The 24,074-nt window shown below is 36.3% G+C and overlaps 1 long non-coding RNA gene across 1 annotated transcript; it reads left to right on the top strand.

The window, feature by feature from the left end:
• The first annotated feature begins 3,942 nt into the window (after positions 1–3,942).
• LOC118533123 (uncharacterized) lies at positions 3,943–9,730 on the top strand. The gene is made up of 3 exons (XR_013442606.1): positions 3,943–4,047; positions 4,897–4,988; positions 5,997–9,730. It is a non-coding gene; the product is annotated as an uncharacterized LOC118533123 (long non-coding RNA).
• The last annotated feature ends 14,344 nt before the right edge of the window (positions 9,731–24,074 follow it).

The raw sequence follows: 24,074 nt of genomic DNA, 5'->3' as shown, positions 1-24,074 counted from the left end.
TTGATGCCTATTCTTTTTTTTTCTATATGAATTTGTGTATACAGAAGGCTGCCCAGTGAGGCCGACTTCAAAATGTAGTTCTGTTACCATAAAATATTTAAAGCAGGTGAGTCAGAGGTGACACCCGATCATCTTTGAACAGACTTCTGCCTTAGTAAGGTCGTCAAAGTGCCTCTTGGGTTATGATTATAATACAAATATTCTTGTATTTTTTTAATGTGGACAAAGCAATCAGAATACAAATAAATGATAGTCACTTTTGGCTTGTTTCCCTCTCCTTTTTTTTTTCTTTTCCCCCTTCCCATACGTTTATCTATTTTTTTTCTTAAATTTCACCCATGAGTGATATCATATGGTATTTGTCTTTCTCTGACTGACCTATTTCATTTAACATAATAAACTCTAGCTCCATCCATGTCATTGCAAATATCTTAATGATAGAGAACGAACAGGGTTGATGGAGGGAGGTGGGTGGGGGATGGGCTAGGTGGGTGATGGGTTAAGGAGGGCGCTGTTGTGACGAGCACTGGGTGTTGTATGTAAGTGATGAATCACTGAATTCTACTCCAGAAACCAATATTGCACTGTATGTTAACAAAATTTAAATTAAAAAAAAAAAGACTACAAATGAATGAGATGGAGATACTAAGTAATCTGCTTAATAATCATAAGTGTTTCTCTTGAGGGAAAGTGCATCTCAACAGAAATTTATTTTAAAAATGTTTAATAGAGTGTTTAAGACTTTGCAAAGACATATGCAAAAGTTAAGAGACTAGAATAATGAGCCCCCAAAGACCTTCACCCAGCTTGAAGTTGACTATGTCGTTTATACCCCAACTAGTCTCCCCCATTATTTTGTAGCTGTCCCCAAGGAGCATATCATTTCTTCTGTGAATATTTCAGTATGATCTCCATAAGATCAGGACTGTAAAAACAAAAAACATGATATGATTTTTATCTGCAAAAAATGGACAATGATTTCTTAATATACAGTAAGTATATACATTTCCCTAATCTGTATTTTACATATACAGTTTGCAGTTGTAGCTAGTGGAATGATGAGATTTAGGTTTGATTTTACTCTACTTCCTGTTCCATACTTCAAAGTTCACTGGAGCCCAGTAACTGAGTGCATCCCACATTGGAGGGAAGGGGGTGTTCAGCTCTTCCTTCTGGGGAAAGGGAGGGAATTCAGACAGCTATGTGATGTCAAGTAATTTTTTTTTTCCCCCTGGTTGTCTCCTTGAGGCTGGTAAGGAGTGGAAGAAGGAAGGAAGAACTCAGAGCTGAATAGGTATCCTGGGCTGCCGGAACTGAGCTGTAATGACTACAATTTTAGGTTTTCCTTTTATGTGTAACTTTGTTTTTTTATTTTTATTTTTTGTTTTTTTTTAAGATTTTATTTATTTGACAGAACGCGAGAGAGGGAACACAAGCAGGGGGAGTGGGAGAGGGAGAAGCAGGCTTCCCGCCGAGCAGGGAGCCCGAGGTGGGGCTCAATCCCAGGACCCTGGGATCATGACCTGAGCCGAAGGCAGACGCTTAACGACTGAGCCACCCAGGCGCCCCGAAACTTTTATCATTTTATTTTGTAACTTTAATGGCATTTATTAGGTGCCTACTATCTAGCATCAACAATTAGTTAGCAAAGCAAAGTTGAGAGAAGTAGAGCACATAAATTGCAGTAAATAAACTCAGTGGTTCTCAGAGAGAAGCCAGAGAATAGCAGTCATGAGTGACAACCAAGACATCTAAGCCCCTTACAGGAATCCTCAGACATTCAGGAGGGACTTGAATTTCCTTATAGTAAAAGAAGAGGTTTGATTTCTTTTCATTAGATCTTCAGGAAAAAGATAATTCCAGAAGGCTGTGGTTCTGGAGTTACTTGTGATGCATCCGAATTTTCATAAACCAGTGGATACAAGGAGATGAATCTATCAGGGATTACAGTGTGAAACAGATTTATTACATGGACTTCCATTTGCTACAATTATTAACATGTTTGCTACAACATAGACTCCAATAGGAAAATAGTTGTTATGAGTAGTAGGAACACATAACTTTTTAAGTTTTTAATTTTAGTTAACATACAGTATTATATTAGTTTTAGCTATACATGTAGTGATTCAACACTTCCATACATCACCAGGTGCTCATCACGGCAGGTGCCCTCCTCATTCCCCATCACCTATTTAGCCGATTCCCCCATGCCCCCACCTACCTCCCCTTGGCAACCATCAGTCTGTTCTCTATAATTAAGAGTCTGTTTCTTGTTTTGTCTCTTTTTTTTTCCCCCTTTGCTTGTTTTGTTTCTTAAACTCCATATGAGTGAAATCATACGGTATTTGTCTTTTCTGACTGACTGAATTTCACTTAGCATTATACTCTAGCTCCATCCATGTTGTTGCAAATAGCAAGATTTCATTCTTTTTTATGGCTGAATAAGATTTCGTTTTATATATATACACCACTTCTTTATCCACTCATCAGTCGATGGACACTTGGGCTGCTTCCATAATTTGGCTATTGTAAATAAAGCTGCTGTCCTTTTCCCATTGCATGTTCTTTCCTCTGTTGAAGATTAGTTGACCATATAGTTGTAGGTCCATTTCTGGGTTTTCTGTTCTGTTCCATTGATCTATGTGTCTATTTTTTGTGCCTGTACCATACTGTTTTGATCACTACAACTTTGTAATATAACTTGAATCTGGAATTGTGATGCCTCTGGCTTTGTGTACCGCCCCCCCTCCCCCCAAGATTGCTTTGGTATTTGGGGTCTTTTGTGGCTACATGTAAATTTTAGGATTGTTTGTTCTAGTTCTGTGAAAAATGCTGTTGATAACTTTGAGAGGGTTTGCATTAAATCTGTAGATTGCTTTGGGTACTATACACATTTTAACAATATTTGTTCTTCCAATCCATGAGCATGGAAGAACACATAAGTCTTTATTTGAATGGCTGGCTGCTTAGGTTTTTTAAATTAAATTTTTTATTGTTATTTTGTTTATTTTTAGCAGTAGTGAACTGCTACCAAGATTGCTAGTTCAAGGCCAACAGTAATAGAATTTTAATAAGCTCATAAGTGTATACATTCAAAGACTATGAGGTTTGTTTTTTCTCAGGTTCTTATGAAAATATCTTTCTTTTCAGTTTCCACATTTACTGAATTAAGTGTAACTCTTGATTCATTCATGGCACATTATTATTGATTAATGCAAAACCCTCTTTTGTTTTATATTAATGCATTCCCCATCTCTACTGCCATTTCCCATCTCTACTGTCCAATTCCTTAATCTCTGTTATAATGACTATACATTCTGTCTTTTTAATTCTTAATGTGTATGATGCTTCGTGTGTGTGTTTTAACTTGATATAAATGGTATTTGGACTTTGTGTGTGAGTGGCTTTCTTTAGAATTTTCTCTGAAGTATGTATTCAGGAGTAGGATTTCTGGGTCATTGGCTATCCCTGTATTTAATTTTTTCAAGTACTGACAACAGTTTCTTATAATGGCTGCAACAGTTTCAGCTATGACCAGAAATACAGTATTACCATTTTCTGAGGTCTTTGTCAGTACTTGGGTTTATATGAGTTTATAATTTTTGCCATTTTATGTACATAATAGTATGTACTGATAAAATTTGCATTTCTCTGAATATGAGTTTGAGCATGTCTTCATGTTTCTTGCAGTATTGTTTCTTTTGTAAGTTGTTTTATTCATATCTTTTTTCCACTTTTCTGTGAGATTTTCTTTCTCTTAATGATTTTCATTTCAATTATTTCCTCCCCATTTTCTATCCATGTGTTGACTTCGTGTGTGTTGACTTTCTTTAAACGGAGACTTGTAATTTTGTTATTGGAATGTCTGTTACTTTTCTTCTTTAAGGTTCGTTCTTTGAGAATATTGTATAGGGAATAGTTCTCTACCTCAAGATCGTGAAGATATTCTCCTATGAATGTATCCTTTTATTAACTTTATACCTTAATTTTGCTTTTCATGTTTTGGTTTCTAATAAACCTGGAGTCCACATATGAAGACTAAGTGAGGTAAGAATTCAACCTTATTTTTTCCATGGAGTGCACCAGTTTTCCATCATTATTTGCTAAATAATCCATCATATCTCACCGATCTGTGATATGACTTCTTTCACACACCAACTTTTTACATACAGAAGGATTTGTTTCTGGGCTTTTTATTCCATTACATCAGTCTTGTCTGATTCTATGTCACTGTTTTTTGTTTTGCTTTGTTTTTACCCTGGTTTTATACTAGGTCTTAATTTCTTATAAGGTCTTTTAATGGGATAGTGATTATCCTGGGTTTTTCATGTGGATTATAAAGTCAGCTTCAAATAATAACAATCTCTTGCCTGTTATTTCTTTTTCTTATTACATTGCCAGAATGTTCCATACCATGTTGAACTGTACCTGTGGTGGTGGTATTTTTGTCTTGTTACTGACCTTAAAATAAATGCATCAAATTTTGTTCCATTAATTATGATGTTTGCTATAAGCAGGGCATTAATACATAGCCATCAACAAGTTAAAGAAATTCAGTTCTATCCTTTTTTTTTTTTTAGGAAAAAAATGATAGTTAAATATTGAACTTTATCAAATGTCTTTCCTACATCTTCTGCAGTAATCATGTATTTTCTTCTTGACTCCATTGCTCTGGTAAAATCCATTTATAGATTTTCTGATATTAAATCATCTTTGTATTTATAGAATAAAGTCTTAATAAAATAAATACTTAATGAAAGTATTATTAGGGTTATTTTTCAAACTCCTAGCTAGATTCTGTTAGCTGATATTTTGTGCAAGTTTGCTTCTATCTTTGTTAGTGAAATTGGCCCATAATTTTTTATATTGTCTTCATCAGTTTTTGTTTTTTTTAAGGTTTTACTACCCTGAAAAATGGACATCTTTCGCAATTTTTCTAATTTTGTATAAACTAGAGCTTATCTGTTTCAGTGCAACAGAACTCCCCTGTAAGACTTTCTGGGAAGAGTTTCTCCAAGAGATTGTTTTTCAGATTACTATTTCAGTTTCCTTTATGTTATTGGTGTATTCAGGTTTTTTACTTCATATAGTACTAACGTTGTCATTACCATATTTTGCCTAATCTGTCTTGTAAGTTTTCAATTGGAGTATATTTGCATATAGTTTTTCTTACAGTACAGCTTTTTAAATCTTTATGATCAGTATAATTTGTCCCTGGATTTAAGTATATTCTGTTTACTTGCATTTTATTATTGTTTTGTTGAACAGACTTTCCTGAAGTCTGTAATAGTCTTCTTAAAGAGGGAGCACTCTGGGTGTTATATGCAACTAATGAATCGTTGAACACTACATGAAAAAAAAAAGGGGGGGGGAGCTTCTGGCACCATTACTTTCTTTTTCTATACAATTTTATTGTTTTATATTGGGTCCTACCCTTTATTATTTTCTCACTTTTAGTTTCTTTGGGTGTATTTTTTGCTTACATTTTCAGTTCTGCTCAGTCATTTTTCAATTTTACTTGTTTGTATTTGGAGCCCTGGATTTTCCTCTAACAAACTTCTCTTAATGAGCATCCATATAGAACACTGCCCCCAACAACTTCAGGATCAACTTTCTTTGCAAGCACCCTATAGTTTAAACAAATATTAGAAGATGGAAATTCTTCAAAGAATGTTCTCTGGTAACAATGCAATTAAGCTATAAATCAATAACTATAGGGTAATTAGAAAAATTTAATATAATTCCAACAACTTAGGTCACAGAAAATTTTAAATAGAAATTAGAAAACATTTGGAACTAAAAGTTCGTGGAAGCACTGCAGATAAAAACTTCTAGCTAAATGGTACTTTGAGGGAAAAGTATAGCTGTAAATCCTTATTTTAACAAAAGGAGTAATAAAGTTATGAGCAGAAATTAATGAAATAGAAATGCATATTGAGTACTGAATATCCAGTAAGCTCAAAGAAATACTAACACTGACACCTGTTTGTTAACAGGAGGCACATATAAATGGTGGGGAGAAAGAGGACACAACCAGAGCTGCTGTAAACAGTGAAAAGACAAGAAAATACTGTGGACTCCATGTAAAGGCTATAGTCTAAACATCACCTTATACCCATTCAAATGGTAAAAATCAAATGTCTGACAGCAGCACGTATTGAATGGAGAAGATCTGGATCAACAGTATCATGTAAAGCTTTGTGCTGGGAACGGGAGCCATTTTACAAAACAGTTTGGCATTATATTAACGGTTAAACATTTATATGCTTTACCAGCGCTCCCAGGCCTAGGTGCAGAAGAAACTTGCAAAATACGTAAAGTAGCTCTTAGCAGCTTTATTTGTTAAAGCAAAAACATGGAAGCAATCCAGATACCCACAAACAAGGGGGTGGATAAAGAAAGTCTGTTCCCAAATGATTATGTTAGCTATCAAAATGATTGAGCTAAATGTATATGCAAAACTTCTGTTACATAAAATTGAGTGAATAAGTTCCCAAAAGGTTAAATGTACTGTGATGCTCAGTGTAAACAAAAAATATACTCTCTTGGAATACACACACACACACACACACGCACACACCCCCCCCCCCCCCGCCCTGTGCAATAGGGATTAGACTTCATGAAATTTTGTTGGGTGTAAATATAGTAAAAGCTGCTCCATCTTACAACATATGTACCCAAGACCCTTGAACAATATGAGTTTGAACTGCGTGGGTCCACTTCATGTGGATTTTTTTTCCAATAAATATATTGGAAGTTATTTTGGAGATTTATGACAATTTGAAAAAACCTGTATAGGAACCATGTAGCCTAGAAATATAGAAAAAATTAAGAAAAAGGTAGGTCACGAATGTATAAAATATATGTTGATATTAGTCTGTTCTATCATTTACTACCACAAAATATGCACAAATCTATTATGAAAAGTTAAAATTTATCAGAATCTGCACACATTTAGAGACTGTGCATGGTGCCATTCTCAGTTGAGAAATGTTAAATGAAAAGATGCAGTATTAAATCGTAACTACAGAAAATTAACTGTCGTACATACTGTCCTACTGTAGTAATTTTGTGACCACCTCCTGTTGCTATTGGGGTAAGCTCAAGGGTTGCAAGCATCTGCTTAAAATGCCACATAACACTAATCACCTCTCTGTAAGCAGTCTTTCCATTAAATTGCATCTCACAATAAAAAGTGACCTTTCTTGGTTCTTACGTATTTTTCTTCATGTTTAGCGCGATACCGTAAACCTTGAATAACACATGGGGCTCATACAGGGTACCACCAGTGATGCTTGAAGTGCTCCCAAGAAGCAGGGCATAGTCGTGACATAAGGAAAAGTTGACTTGCTTGATATGTACCGTAGATTGACATCTGCAGCTGGGGTTTCCTGCCATTTCAAGATAAATGAGGACACTATAAAGACCATTGCAAAAAAAAAAAAAAAGGAAAGGGGAATTTCTGAAGCCATCTTGGCCAGCTACACCAGCAGGCACAAAAATATTTCACTTTTTGCGAAATACTCTTTGTCTCATTGCAAGTACAGCTTTTATGTGGGTGCAGGATCACTGTAAGAAAATCATACCTGTCGATTCTAATAGGATTCGAGAAAAAGGGAAGTCATTATATGACAACTTCATTTATTTATTTATTTTTTAAGTAGGCTCCATGCCCAACGTGGGGCTTGAACTCACGACCCTGAGATCAAGAGTCGGATGCTCCACCGACTGAGCCAGCCAGGTACCCCCATTATATGACAACATAAAAGGAAGATGAAGGATCTAAAGCAGAAGAATTTAATACCAGCAAAGGATGGTTTGATAATAGTAGAGGTTTGGCTTAAAAAATGTCACACTAACAGGAGAAGCAACTTTTACCCAACCAAGAGGCAGCAGATGGGTTTCCAGACACTTGTAAGAAAATCACTAAGGAGAAAGGATATCTGCCTGAACAGGTGTGTTTTTTGTTTTTGGGTTTTTTTTGTGTGTTTTTGTTTTTTGTTTTTAATGCAGATGAAAATACCTTGTTCTGGGGAAAAAGTGCCACAAAGAACATTTATGAGTAAGGAAGAGAATTGAGCACCAGGATTTAAGGCAAGAAGGGACAGGTTAACTTTACAATTTTGTGCAAATGCAGTTGGGTTTGTGATCAGGATTGTGCTTATCTATAAAGCTGCTAACCCCCGAGCCTTAAAGGAAAGAGGTAAATACCAGCTGCTAGTCTTCTAGTTACACAATAAGAAGGTCTGAACAATAACAGCATTCAACATTTATTCCGGATTGGTTCCTTCAATTCATTGTCCCTGAAGTCAGGAGGTACCTTGCCAGTAAGACTGCCTTTTAAAATCCTTTCAATATTGGACAATGCCTTGGGTCACCAGAACCCCATGAGTTTAACAGTGGAGGCATTGGAGTGGTCTACTTGCCTGCAAACACAGTGTCTCTAATTCAGCCTCTAGATCAGGAGATCATAAGGACCTTTAAGGCTCATTACACATGGTACTCTATGGAAAGGATTGTCAACCTGATAGAACATCATGAAAGTCTGGAAGGATTATACCATTGAAGATGCCATCGTTGTTACAGAGAAAACCGTGAAAGCCATCAAGCCCAAAACTATACATTCCTGCTGGAGAAAACTGTTTAGATGTTGTGCATGACTTCACAGGATTTAAGACAGAGCCACTCAAGGAAATCATAAAAGAAATTGTGGATATGACAAAAAAAAAAAAAAAAAAAAAAATGTGTGTGTGTGTGTGTGTGTGTGTGTGTGTGTGTGTGAAGGGTTTCAAGATAATGGATCTTGGAGACATTCAAGAGCTAACAGACAGCACACCAGAGGAATTAACAGAAGAGGACTGGATGGAAATGAGTGTTTCTGAGCCAGTGCCAGACTAAGGAAGAAGACGTAGCAGAAACAGTGCCAGAAAACAAATTGGTATTAGACAATCTGGCAGAAGGGTTCTGATCACTAGGATCGCTTTTGACTTCTTTTATACTATGGACCCTTCTTTGACATGGGTACTGAAACTAAAGCAAATGGTGGAAGAAGGATTGGTGCTGAGAGAAACATTTTTAGAGAAATGAAAAAGCAAAAGAGACAGGGGCTCCTGGGTGGCTCAGTCAATTGAGCGTCTGACTCTTGATTTCAAATTAGGTCATGATCTCAGGGTCGTGAGATCAAGCCCCACATTGGGCTCTGTGCTCAGCGGGGAGTCTGAAGATTCTCTCTCTCCCTTTGCCCCTCCCCACACACTTGCTCTCTCAAATAATAAATAAATCTTTTTTTAAAAAAGTCAGAAATTATATTTATGTAAAGTTACATCAAGTGTGCCTGCCTCCCCTTTCATCTCCTCCACCTGTTCACCTTTGCCACCCTGAGACACCCAAGACCAACCCCTCCTCTTCCTCTTCAGTCTACACAATGTGAAGATGATAAGGATGAAGACTTTGATGATGATCCATTTCCACTTAATGAATAGTAAATCCTCATGCTGTTAATACACTGATTTGTTAATAAACCTATCTGGTGTGTGTGTGTGTTTGTGTGAAAGCAAGAACTGTAGATGTTTTTGGGTCATCATCATCATCATCGCCTAAGTATTCATCATGTAGAACGTCATGTGCAAGACTTGCATGGAAATGGATAGCTTAACCTTACATAGGCATCAGGTGAGTGATATTTAATATAAAATTACTAGTGTGTTAGTTTTCTTACTGTTTTATAACTTGACTTTCAAAGAATTACATCACCATACAGTATATCTCTTATCTCATAATTGGAGAAATTGTGTTTCAGCCTATCATCACAGGTAAGTGGGTTTTTAAAAAAACGTAACAGTATTTCCAATACTGTTTCATGAATATGTAATACTGTATGCCATAAAAATTTTATAAGGATTCATTCATTTGCATATAGGTAAGGCTACTGTGAAGTGATTTTATCAATTATTAGTCTACCATAAAACAATCATATTGTTGCTTCTTATCAGTGCATGAATCATTATACTTGTAAATAACTGAATTTCACATTATCTTCATTTTTGATATCTACTGTTAGTAATATGTATAACATCTACAGTGTTTTGCATCATATAAGACAGTATTGATAGAGATGCTGATGATTCCTCTTGTAAACAGTTGACATAAACTTAAAGCATAATACTGTAAATTTTTTTTTTTTTTTGCTGCTTCAGTTTATTTGTTTCAGGGGTACAGGTCTGTGATTCATCAGTCTTATACAATACACAGCGCTCACCACAACACATACCCTCCCTAGTGTCCATCACCCAGCCACCCTATCCCTCTACCCCCCTCCCCTCCAGCAACCCTGTTTGTTTCCTGAGATTAAGAGTCTCTTATGGTTTGTCTCCCTCTCTGGTTTCATCTTGTTTCATTTTTTTCTCTCTTCCTCTATGATCCTCTGCCTTGTTCCTTAAATTCCACGTATCAGTGAGATCCTATGACAATTGTCTTTCTCTGATTGACTTATTTCACTTCGCATAATACCCTCTAGTTCCATCCACGTCGTTGCAAATGGCAAGATTTCATTTTTTGATGGCTGCATAATAATCCACTGTATATATATATACCACATCTTCTTTATCCATTCATCCGTTGATGGACATCTGGGCTCTTTCTATAGCATGGCTATTGTGGACATTGCTGCTATAAACATTGGGGTGCAGGTGCCCTTTGGGTCACTGCATTTGTATCTTTGGGGTAAATACCCAGTAGTGCAATTGCTGGGTCATAGGGTAGCTCTATTTTTAACTTTTTGAGGAACCTCTATACTGTTTTCCAGAGTGGCTGCACCAGCTTGCATTCCCACCAACAGTGTAGGAGGGTTCCCCTTTCTCCGCATTCTCACCAATTTTTTTTGCTTCCTGACTTGTTAATTTTATCCATTCTGACTGGTGTGAAGTGGTATCTCATTGTGGTTTTGATTTGTATTTCCCTGACGCCGAGTGATGTTGAGCACTTTTTCATGTATCTGTTGGCCATGTAAATGGTTTTTTTTTAAATGATTTTCTTTTTTTCCCCTCTAGCTTACTTTATTGTAGAATACAGCATATAATACATATACAAAATACGTGTTAATTAACTGTTTATATTATTGGTTAAGTCTTCTGGTCCACAGTAGGCTACTAGTAGTTGAGTTTTAGGAGAGTCAAATGTTATACAAGGATTTTCAACCTGCCTGGGATGAGGTAGGTGCCCCTAACCCCACATTGTTCAATAGTCAACTGTATTGTGTGTGTGTGTGTGTGTGTGTGTATGAGCATACATATATATGTGTATGTATATATAATCCAAATGTATATTATAAGATTCAGGAAATACTCTGGGTTGGGGTTATGGAGTGGAGAAGGATCACATAGGTGTATAAAGATTTATGTCTTTATGCAAGGGTTATGAGATTAACAAACATTAAAATATCAAATAATTTAGCATAATGACATACTAAGGGAGAAAAATCATCTGATAATCTTAGTAGGTACACAAAATCATTTGTTAGAGTCAAAATCCATTTAAAAGGAAAAAAAAAACCCTTAAACTAGGCATACAAGAGAATTTACTTAATCTGGCATATGGTATCTATAGAAAATACTACTACAAACACCAAACATCCCCCCTCCATGCTTCTTATTACTGGCATCTAATTACTAGCATTAATGTAGTATATTTGTTACAATTGATGAGCCAATACTGATATATTATTGACCAAAGTCTATGGTTTACATTAGGGTTCACTATGTTATACATTGTATGTTACTGGCATATGTATGATATATATCCACCATTACAGTATCATACTGAATAGTGACACTCTCCTAAAAATCTGTATTCCACCTACTCATCCTTCCCTTCCTCCCCTCCCCGAGCTTGTGGCAACCACTGATCTTTGTACTGCCGCTGTAATGTTGCCTTTTTCAGAATGTCATGTAGTTGGAATGATATAGTAGATAACCTTTTCAGATTTGCTTCTTTCACTTAGTTACAGGCATTTGAGTTTCCTTCCACTTAGTAACAGGCATTTGAGTTTCCTTCATGTCTTTTGATGCCTTGATAGCTCATTTATTTTTAGCACAGAATAACAGTTCATTGTCTGCATGTACCACAGTTTATTTAGCCATTCACATACTAAAGGACATCTTGGTTGCTTCCAAAACCTTATTCTTAATATTACTTGAAAGTTCAAGAATTCCCATTGAGAATGGGAGCTTGTCAATGATGCTCACTACCAATGCTATTGATCATTGTACTGGAGCTAGCCAATAGTCAGCAAAAAAAAAAAAAAAAAAAAAAACCCACAAAAACCATGTTAGGGTTGGGAGGTAAGTAATAAAACTTACTATCCATAGATGACTTGAATGTCTGTATGGGAGGCCCAAAAGGAGGTAGAAAATGTTTTTAGAATTAATAGAATTGAGCAAGTTGTCCAGATAAAATACCACTATACTAAAACAAGTTGCATTTTTATATGCCAGCAAACATCAGTTAGAAAATGAAAATTTAAAAACATACCATTTATAATAGTATAGAAAAATATGAAACATTGAGATAAATTTAACAAAAATTTACAAGAAACTAAGAAAATGATAAAACTATATTGAAAGAAATTAAGGAGCACTTAAACGAATGGAGAGAGACGGGATTAAGATTCATAATGTGAATGTCAGTTTTCCCAAAAATAGAGTCATTGTAACCCTAGTAAAAATCCCAACCTTACTATTTTGTGGACCTTTGATAAAAATGATTCTCAAATTTGTATTGAATTTCAAGACCTAAGTATTGGCCCACTTGTGAAGAAGAATGATAAGGTGGGCCCTCTTGAATATAATGACTTCTAAAGAACTGAGGTGAGTGTGTTTTTGTTACAGGGGTAGAGCAATAGATCAATGGAGCAGAACAGAGAATTGAGAAAGAGAACCACATGTTATAGGACTCCTGATATATAACAAGGTGGTTTTCAAATAAGTGGAGAAAGGATAGCTTTTTTCAATAAATACTACAATATTAAATATTATTCAGCAAATGGGACAATTGGGTGCCCATATTTTAAAAAACGAAATGGTGGGGGGCGCCTGGGTTGTGCAGTAGGTTAAGAATCCGGCTCTTGGTTTTGGCTCAGGTCATGATCTTAGGGTTGTGGGATCAAGCCCAACATCAGGCTCTGCATTGTGCAGAGAGTCAGCTTGAGGATGTCTCTCCCTCTCCCTCTCCGCCGCCCCCCCTCACTCGCATGCTCTCTTTCTCTAAAATCTTTAAAAAAATGAAATGAGACCCCTACTTAACACCATATACAAATTCCAGGAAAATATCTTTGTGTTTTCCACGTAGGGAAGAATTTCCTAAACAAGACTACACTCACATATGCTTGCCAAAAGCAAAATAAAGTGCATGCATGCATAAAGACACACATGCATAGCATAACAGAAAAGATTGTTAAATTCATTTACTTTAGGATGAAGAGTTTCTTTTCTTAAAAGCTACCGTAAAGACAATAAAGACAAAAGTCACAAACTGAGTGAAGATAATTGCAAATCATATAGTTGACAAAAACTGATATCCAGTATAGAAAGAAAATTCCTACCAAATAACCCAAAATAAAAAGAAGGAATTTTATAAAAAATGGGGAAAACATGAGGAAAGGTACTTCACAAAAGAGAAAATCTGAATGTCAATAAACATGAAAGCATGGTCAACTTAATTATTAATTAGGGAAATCAAATTTAAACTATAATAAACATTCCTATTAGACTGGTGATATTACAAAGTCTAATAATTCCTAGTATTAAGAATTTGGTGCAGTTGGAACTCTTGAGCACTACTGATGAGAATGTAAATTGGCTCAACTACTTTGGAGACTAATTTGGCATTACTTAGTAAATTTAAATATGTGCATATCCTAAGATACAGTGGTTCTACTTCTCAGTTTTAACCAGAGAAAATCTTGCACATATGCACTAGAGGACAAGTGTAAGTGTATTTATAGCAGCCCTAAAATGAAAATGACCCAAGTATTGGTAGAATGTATCACTGTGTTATGTCTAGATGATACTACAACAAAAACGAGATCTACAGTTGCATGCAACATGAATGTGAAACAAAATTATCAGGCTACAAAAGGATACATGTAATATGATTCCACTTAAGTAAAGGAGAGGCCCAAATCAGGCAGTATTTTTAAAAATGTATACATAGTTGGAACAGTTACGAAGTCGGAATCAGGGCAGTGGGTTACTCTCGCAGGGGAGGGGAGAGGATGTGACCCTTGGGAGAGGAGCAGCCAGGAAGCTTCTAGGGTTTTGGCAATATTTTCTTTATAAAAAAGTGTGGTGTTTACCTAGGTGCTTGCTTTTTTAAAAATGATGATTCTTTGGAAAATGTATATTTTACCTTCACGAATATATATTATTAAAAAGAAAACCACAATCCCAGAATGGTGTCACTTAGGCAAAGTCACCAAGCCAGGGCTTAATACTTAACCTGATTGCAGTTTCAACCTTCCCCAGAAATGTAGCCTTAACCTGTCAGTCAGGCATTTTCTGGTCAGCACCAATGAGGTAATCTGTCACAGGGGTCCTCTCTGTCCCCCAAAGGAAGATGAGGTAATCCACCTAATAAGACCCCCTGCTCTTCCCTCTAAGGGAAAGTGACCTTGCCTAAAACAATCCTTTGTTTTGCTGAAACTTTGTCCCACCCTCCTTCCTATGAAAACCTTCCATTTTATACAACTCCGGAGCTCCCCTCTACTTGCTAGATGGGAAGCTGCCAGGTTCATGCATCCCTTGATAATGGCAATTAGACCGTCAAATTTACTCAGTTGAATTTTGGTTGTTTAGCAGTATTTTACAGTAGAACTACAATAAAAAAGTTTAAATGTGATCACGTATGAAAACTTTTTAACAAATGCATGGCATATATTTTTTGTTTTATTATTATTAAAATGTTTCCTTCTAAATACAGTTGTAGGTGTATCTCAAGTTTTTCATGTAGTGCTTTTATTTAGGTTGAAGTTTTTTTTTAAATTCCCTCATAATTTTCTCCTTAAAACAAATATTATTTAGTAGACTATATTATAGTTTTCAGGTACATAAGATTGCTCAGTCACCCTTCCTCTGGTTTATAATAGTGCTGCATTATACTCAGAAAACATAGTCTCTGTGGAGGTAGTGTTTTTTTAATTTATTTTTTTTGAGACATTGAATAAGTTTGTTATTTGTAGCTTGAAATAACAATATGTACTTAGATGAATAAAAATACCTTTACTGAAATTCCTGCAGTGAAAATAATCTTGGTATTGCAATCCTGAAACTCTCTATACCATTCTCTCTTTCCCCATAGTGGCCTTGACTTTAATATTTCTATTTTTGATAATCTGAAGTTTCTTAGTCCTGTAGCCACAATAATATTGCAGGATAGGCTGTGATTTTCTCTGTTTATATGTATTGTTTAGTGTTAATTTTTTCTTTTGAAGATTTTATTTATTTATTTGACAGAGATACAGCGAGAGAGGGAACACAAGCAGGGGGAGTGGGAGAGGGAGAAGCAGGCCCCCTGCAGATCAGGGAGCCTGATGCGGGGCTCGACCCCAGGACTCTGGGATCACGACTTGAGCCGAAGGCAGACGCTTAACGACTGAGCCACCCAGGTGCCCCTAGTGTTAATTTAGAACACGCTCAGCCCATTTCCTTGTCCCTTAGGGTGTGTGTGTTTCTAGTTCTATAAGTAAAATTTAACTTTTTTATCCTGTTTTATCCAGTTGTCATTCTATGTCAGTTGTTCATGTTGTCTACTAATTTTGTACTGTGGAAACAATGTTTTTTAAAAATTTTAAGACCTGTTTATATATTTAGGGTGATATTATCCCTTGTTGAAAATTTCCCCCTCAATTTGGTATTTTAATTTCAACTTACTCTTCTTTTCTTCATCTCTTTAAGGAACAAATATCCCCACCTTTTCCTTCTTTCATCTAGAGTGTTTGGTCTTCTTTTATTGCAGAGAGAAGATGATCATTTGGCAGATCATGAATATAGCCTGGACGTGCAGAATCGAGTTGGAGGTTGAAGTATGTGAGCTCTGATTTTTGCCAGTTCCATAAGTCAGTGAATATCACATCTATTCAGACAGCTTCCAGATAATAGATAACTTTGCCATATAGTGACCCCACATTTAAGCATGTCAAGATAATATAACCTTCTGACTCCTTGTCAAAATTTTATCTTTTAAGTGACTTCATAAATATACTGTGCACATTTAAGCAATGCAAGGTAAAACATCTCTTCTGTCTATAGTGAGAGAATAACATTGACATTTGTCAAAGGTCAGGGCTTCAGAAATTTAACATTAATAAATCTGTGAACTGCTAGTATTTTTATATCGTGGTAGTAAAAAAAAAAAAATAGGTTTTTTCTTTTTTAAAAAACATGTTTTAGTTCCTACCAAGAATTTCTAAGCACATTGTTTTTGTACTAAAATCCAATCTGTTCCATATTTTGACTCAAAAAAGGTAAATCTTTTCTAAAAAGCAGTCTATTTTTAAGGATTATCTATGTAGAAGAAAAGTCTAGGAAATATGTAAGCCTCAGTACAGGCTTTTCCACATGCCTTGAACTGTTTATATATATACATATGTGTGTGTGTGTGTGTATATATATATATACACACACACACACACACACACACACCACATCTTTATCCATTCATCTATCGATAGATACTTGGGTTATATACATATCTTCACTATTAGAAATACTGGTTCAATAAACACAGAGGTGCATATATCTTTTCAAATTGGCATTTTCATTTTCTTTGGGTAAATAACCAGTAGTGGAATTATTGGATTGTATGATATTTCTATTTTTAATTTTTGAGGAACCTCCATACTGTTTTACAGAGTGGCTGTACCAATTTACATTCCCACCAACACTGTATGAAGATTCTCTTTTCTCTGCATCCTAGCCAACCCTTGTTGTTTCTTTTTGATACTAGCCATTCTAACAGGTATAAGGTGATAACCCATGGTGGTTTTGATTTGCATTTCCTTGATGATTAGTGATGTTCAGCATGTTTTCATGTGTCTCTTGGCTATCTGGATGTCTTCTTTGGAAAAATATCTATTCAGATTCTTTGCTCATTTTATTTTTTTAGAGAGCAAAAGGGAGAGAAAGAGCATGTGAGTTGGGGGGAAGGGGGAGGGGGGAGAGAGAGAATCTTAAGCAAGCTCCCTGCTGAGCGCAGAGCCCAACGTGGGGCTCAATCTCATGACTCTGAGATTATGACCTGAACTGAAATTTAGAGTCAGACACTCAACTGACTGAGCCACCCAGGCACCCCTATCCTTCATTTTGTTAATGTGGTGTATCACATTGATTGATTTGCAGGATCTGAGCCATCCTGCATTCCACTTTATCATGGTGAATGATCCTTTTCATGTATTTTTGAATATGGTTTGCTGATATTTTGGTGAGGATTTTTGCATCTGTGCTCATTGGGGATATTGGCTTGTAGCTTCTCCCCCACCCCCCCTTGTGTTTTTGGTTTTGGTGTTAGGGTAATGTTGGTCTTGTACAATGTATTTGGAAGCTCTCCTTTCTGTTTAGCTTTTTGAGATAATTTGGGAGAGTAGGTATTAACTCTTCTTTAAATGTTTGGTAGTATTTACCTGGGAATTAATCTTGTTCTGGACTTTTGTTTGTTGGGAGTTTGTGATTACTCATTCAATTTCATTACCAGTACTTGGTCTGTTCAGATTTTCTATTTCTTCCTGATTCAGTTTTGGAAGATTTTATGTTTATAGAAATTAGTCCATTTCCTCTATTTTGCCCAATTTTTTGGTATATAATTTTTTGAGGTAGTGGCTTATAATCCTTGTATTTGTATTTCTATGATGTTGGTTGTTACTTCTTCTTTCCCCTCTCTGATGTTATTTATTTAGGTCTTCTTTCATTTTTTTCTTTTCTTTTTTTTTTTAAGATTTATTTATTTTAGAGAGAGTGCATGCATGCATGATGTGGGGGAGGGACAAGGGGAGAGGGAGAGAATCTCAAGCAGACTCCCTGCCAAGTGTGGAGCCCCACTTGCGGCTTGATCCCACAACTCATGAGATCATGAACTGAGCTGAAACCAAGAGTTGGACACTCAGCCTGCTGAGCCACCCAGGTGCTCCTTCTCTCTTTTTTTCCTTGATGCATTTGGCTAATGGTTTCTCAATTTTGTTTCTCTTTTGAAAGAACCAGCTCTTGATTTTATTGATCTTTTCTATTGTTTTTGTCTCTATTTCATTTTTTTTTCACTTTGATCTTTGTTATTTCCTTCCTTCTACCAACTTTGGGTAGAAGTTCTTTTTCTTGTTCCTTTAGGTATAAAGTTAACTTACTCAACTTTTGTTCTTTTTCTTGTTCCTTTAGGTGTAAAGTTAGATTTTTTTTTGAGACTTTTCTTGTTTCTTGAGGTAGGCAGGTATTGCTATAAAACCTCTTAGCACTGCTTTTGCTTCTTCCCAAATATTTTAGACATTGTGTCTTCATTTTCATTTGTTTCTTGGTATTTTTTGATTTCCTCATTGATTTCTTCATTGACCCGTTGGTTGTTTAGTAACATGTTGTTTAGCCTCCATGTGTTTGTGTTTTTTCCAGTTTTATTCATATAATTGATTTCTAGCTTCATATTATTTTGGCAGGAAAATGCTTGATATTATTTCAATCTTCTTAAATTTATTGAAACTTTTTTTATAGTCTAACATGCTCTATCCTGGAGAATGTTCCATGCACACCTGAAAAGAATATGGATTCTGCTGCTTTGGATGGAATATTCTGTATATATCTGGTTAAGTTCATTTGGTCTAATTTGTCCTTCAAAGACACTGTTTCTTTATTGATTATCTGCCTGGATGATCTATTCATTGATTTAAGTGGTGTGTTAAGGTTATCTGGTGGTATTGTATTACTGTCAGTTTCTCCCTCTCTGTTAATATTTGCTTTATGTATTTAAGTGCTCCAGTTTTGTGTGCATAGTTATTTACAATCATTATATTCTCTTGTTGGATTGATTTCTTCATCATTATGTAATGCCTTTTCTTTTGTCTCTTATTACAGTCTTTGTTTTAAAGTCTATTTTGTCTGATATAGATATTGCAATCCTGGCTTTTTTTTTCTTTTCCATTTGCATGGAATACCTTTTTCTATCCCTTCACTTTTGGAACTCTTTGGAACTTCTTAATTGTTCTGGGCCTTCTAAATAGTCCTGGCACTTGATATACAGGAATTGGCTAGAAGCAAGTTTCTAAGGGCGGCCCACTCAAGTGAAGCAAATAAAAACTTTTTTGTACTCTTAAGACAGACATAATGGGTCCAAGGTGTCATCTTATCATAATTGGTTTTCCTTTCTTGGGAAATGAGGAAAAACTTCAAAACAACTTTTCTAAAAAACTCCAGTACCGTCTTCAAAGAAATTTTTGAGTAAGTGATTTTGAGGTGGTATTTTTCCTCATACTTAAGTGTAGAATATCATTTGGGAAAGAGGCACACAGGCATTGCTATAATGGAAGAACAATGTGCAATAATCATCCGTTAATATGATCTCTTTCTCTTAGAAAAGAAATACTATTTAATGATGAAGGGCGTCATGATTTTTCTCAAGGTCTCTCAAAATACTGGTTTCCTCATGTCAATCTGGGGATGGTGGTTGAGTTAGATTAGATATAGTATATCCAGTTTTCTTGCCTCCATCCTGATCTATTCTTTTTTCAGAATAGGATCTTTGCCTCTTTGCAGAACCAAAGGGTATTTTTGCCCAGTTGGTGTGTTAAAGGTGATGACGGGTAGCAGACACACCAAAACTTGTGTCTTTGGTATAAGGAATATTTTGAGCTGATTATTTTGAGAAACTGCAGACACCCAAGTAACTCTGATAACAGAGAGAAGTTTCTCTTTTGTAAGGGAAATTGGCATTAGAAAGGGGGACCTGTACCAGGAAGGGGGGACTATCGCTGGAGATCACTCTTTAATCTGAGAGATTTACCTGCCTGGTAGGGCTAATTTTGTTTACTATGCATTTCCTCTTTTCACCTTCTTATGAGTTACCTTCCCTTGCCTTTGAAGTCTCAGATGCTTATCCCTATTCTTAGCTCAGGATGGTATATAAACCACAGTTGCTTGGTTGCCTTTTGTACCTCTTACCTTTGTGGGGCTCTCACACATACCTAATTAAAATAATTTTTTTTCTCTTGTTATTCTTTCTTTTTATTATGTGGGGAGTGGTTATCTCAGCCAAGAACCTAGAAGGGTAGAGGGAAATTCTTTTTCTTTTTTAAGATTTTATTTATTTATTTTTGCACGCGCGCAAAAGAGAGAGAGAGAGAGAGCACGCACGAGTGGGGTGGGGGGAGCAGAGGAAGAAGCCAAATCCCCGCTGAATAGGGAGCCTGATGTGGGACTCGATCTTAGGACCTTGGGATCATGACCTGAACTGAAGGCAGATGCTTAACCAACTGAGCCACCCGGGCGCCTGGAAAATTATTTCTCTTTCCCTACAGTGAATTCAACCCTCTATTTCTAAAGAAATAGGAAAATTGCTTTCAGTTTTAAAATGGCAAATTTCCTTCTAGTCCTCAAGTTTTCCAAAAAATTGAAGTGTAATTTTAATAAGGGTACTCTATTATAATGGATAAAATGTTAGGATACACGTTAGGTTAAAAAAAAAAAAAAAGACAAACAGAAAAAAGTATCCCAATTAAAAAAAAATTATACATAGAAACACAAAGATTATAAAACTGAGTGGGAAATTTTCTTATAAACTGTTAAAGTTATGTTTTGGGGGACACCTGGTTGGCTCAGTTAAGCGTGTGACTTGATTTCAGCTCAGGTGGTGATCTCAGGGTCTTGAGATTGAGCTCTCCCTCATGGGGCTCTACGCTCAGCGGGGAGTCTGCTTCTCTTCCTTCTCCCTCTGGAAATCACCCCCCCGCCACGTGTGTGTGTGCAAACACATATGCACTCTCTCTCTCTCAAAAAAATAAAACTTAAAAAAACTATATTTTGGTTTATAATGTTATGTTTTATATTAGGTGTACCTTTACTTAATTGAATTGTCTATTTGGAAGATACTTAGAAATTGTTTATTTTTTGTCTTTATGAAAAGTAGTCTTGAAATTAAACCTAACTATTTTTTTGGAAACCTTGACCAGAATTGAGGAAATTTGCCACTTTAAATCTCTAAAGTTAGCCTACCTAGGCACAGATCCCAGTTCTGTCCCAAATCATTTGTGTGACCTTTGAAAAGTCACATAATTTTTCTGTGGCTCAGTTTTCTCATCTCTAAAATGGGGATAATTCTAATGACTAGAAGGTACTAGGTTGACAGAATATGCTGATGGCTTTGATAAAGGATATATGTGTGTGTGTGAGAACAGTGTGGTGGTAGAGGAGAGAGAGAGGGAGATAAGATCCAAAGGTTTTGCCCTGTAGCACTCTAATATTTGGATAAGTGGGGTGGGGGGGGGGGTGGGGAAGGGTTACTAGTAAAAGAGATTGAAAAGGATCCCTTTATAGGGCAGGAGGAAACCAGCAAGGAGAGTGTGGTGTTTAGAAACCAAGGTCTTTTATGATTAATTGAATTAAATGCTGCTGTGAAGTACATGAAGTAAGGTTTACAGCTTACCATTGGATTTAGCTCTTCAAAAGTGATTGGTGACTTTGAGAGGAGCAGTTGCGGTGGAGGGGTGTGGACGAAAGCCTGACAGGAATGGTTTCAAGAGAGAGTGGAAGGAGAGAAACAGGAGCAGCAAGTATAGACAAAAACAAACAAACAAACAACACTTTTGCATTAAAGCTGAAAAACAGCAAGTAATATCTTTGCAATAATAGGTGACACTGAGCATTTACTGTGTGACAGACACTGTCTTAGGCACTTGTATTAACTTGTTTAATGAGGAATAAGAAATATAGGCAGTCCTTGCTTTGCACAATAGTGCAAGACCACACAAGCTAAAACCATGCAAAGCAATCTTAAACATCAGTGGGAAAGATTACAAATGTTCTGTGAACTTTAAAATTGTTTGTGAAAACATTCAACATTTTAACCAGCTCTTACTGTTGGTTATTAATGTATTGGGAAGTGAAAAAATGGTAAAACTAATATTTACTTATGGTACACTGTAACTTAAAACATTAGAAACATTGTAAATTAAAGTGTTATTTCATTGTAAAAAACTTACAAAGATTAGTTTCAGCAGTGCTCACCTTCTCATCATAAACTTAGGATAAGCATCTTTTCTGTTTGTCATTCTCCTTTCTGTGTTTAGATCAGTTTCCAACATTTTATCCCTTCCTCTTTAATGTGCAGAGAGTTCATCTAATGGGAAGTTTTTGCCAGTGTCACTTCCTCTAGGACATCTCATTCTTTTTATCTCAACCACTTCCTCATTTATGTTTGTAAATTTGCCTTCACTAAGTTCCTCAGGCTGCATGCATGCCCCTTTGTGGTCTGGGTATGAGTGTGTCCTGCCTGAGCTTTCCATTGCTAATATGCCAAATATGCCAGAGGGTTTGTTTTTGTTTTTGTTTTTGTTTTACATGGAGGAGTCAGGGGAGACAGGAGTGCAGTGGGCAGAAGTAACCTATGAGGGGAAAGACTGTATTTCCAGGGCAGGGTATTCCAACTCGCAACCCAGCTGTGTAGCGCCCTCCAATTGTATGGGCCCTGATGAAATGCACAGCAGCTTCAGCTTGTCTTTCCTACTGGTAAACAATTTTTCAGATACGAATTCACCACCTTTACTTGGTCAGTCTGGCTTGTGATTGGTATTGTTGGGGAAATAAAATTGAAAACAAAATCTGCCAACCCAGAAAACCTCTCTGCAAAGATGGAAGAACAAACAGTTTTATTATTGTATAAGCATATAACCAAAATTGATGTGCATCCCAGACAATCAGCTAAAGAGAAGAGACAGAAAGGAATCTCACCCTTGCATATAGCCAGGCAGATCCAACTTCTCACCTCCATGTACTCAAGATAAATTATAACTAGTCCTCAGGTCAGAGGACATGACAGCACCGTTTGTCACACATAGCTCATCCTAGATTCACTTGGTAATTGGGTTGACCATCTGTGTTTGCTAATTCTCTTTATTCAGAAGAAGAATAAAACTCAAATCTCTGTGACAGGTAGGTAGTTACAATTTGGGGTCAGATGTCCAAGTTAAACTCTCATGGAGGCTGAAATAGAGGTGCTATCTTCCTTTATGTTTACATTTTAAAGAGATGGCTGCTAGGTCCTTGAGAAAGACATTCTTGGGTTGTAAAACTGTCAAGACGCTTATTTAGCTTTTGAAAAGATCTACATACACTTCAAAAGGGCAGAGAAAGAATGTGATTGCAAGTTTTCTAAAGGAGACGCTCAAACAAAAGTGGGACGAGGGGAGAGGTCTCTTTCTTACACCAGAGAAAATTCAACTTTTCTTTTTTTTTTAGATTTGTATTTACCCACACAGTATGTATGATCAGAAACTCTTTGAATGTAGTCCAAAGCTTATTTCTGTTCATTTGATCTCACTGGAGACTGGAGGAGAGCTTGTTATCAACCTCTAAATAATTACTTTGATTTTGAAGATTAAACTTTCTCCTTCAGGCCACTAATTAATTACTCCAATGAATGTTATCTGAGCCCTTTCTTTTCTTGGTGTGTACACTTTATCAACAAATGAAGACATTTTCAGTCATGTTAAACCAACCATGCTGTGAGGAAAATCTATATTAAATTCTCTTTGGTTCTGAATGGTGATGAATATTAAACAGATGTTGTGCCCCACTGTCCTGGGCATGAGGGATAAATGGGAACCATGGCAGGCATGGTGTCGTCGCTCCTGGGACTTACTCTCTGGCAGGGAATCTGACATCGAATACATGAGTGCTCCTGGTGGGGTACGGGGCGCTTTGGGACGGAATCATGAATAAGATGCCCTAACCTTGCCTGGAACTGCAGGAGGTCAGATTGTGAAGGTCCTGGAAACCATAGTAAGGATTTGGGATTAAAAATTAGTACCTTGGGCCAATCCCTAGAGATTTTGA

Source organism: Halichoerus grypus, chromosome 11, assembly GCF_964656455.1.
Source record: "Halichoerus grypus chromosome 11, mHalGry1.hap1.1, whole genome shotgun sequence".
NCBI classification, from domain to species: Eukaryota; Metazoa; Chordata; class Mammalia; order Carnivora; family Phocidae; genus Halichoerus; species Halichoerus grypus.
Note: the sequence above shows the minus strand (reverse complement) of the source record. Positions and strands in the feature narration are given on the sequence as shown.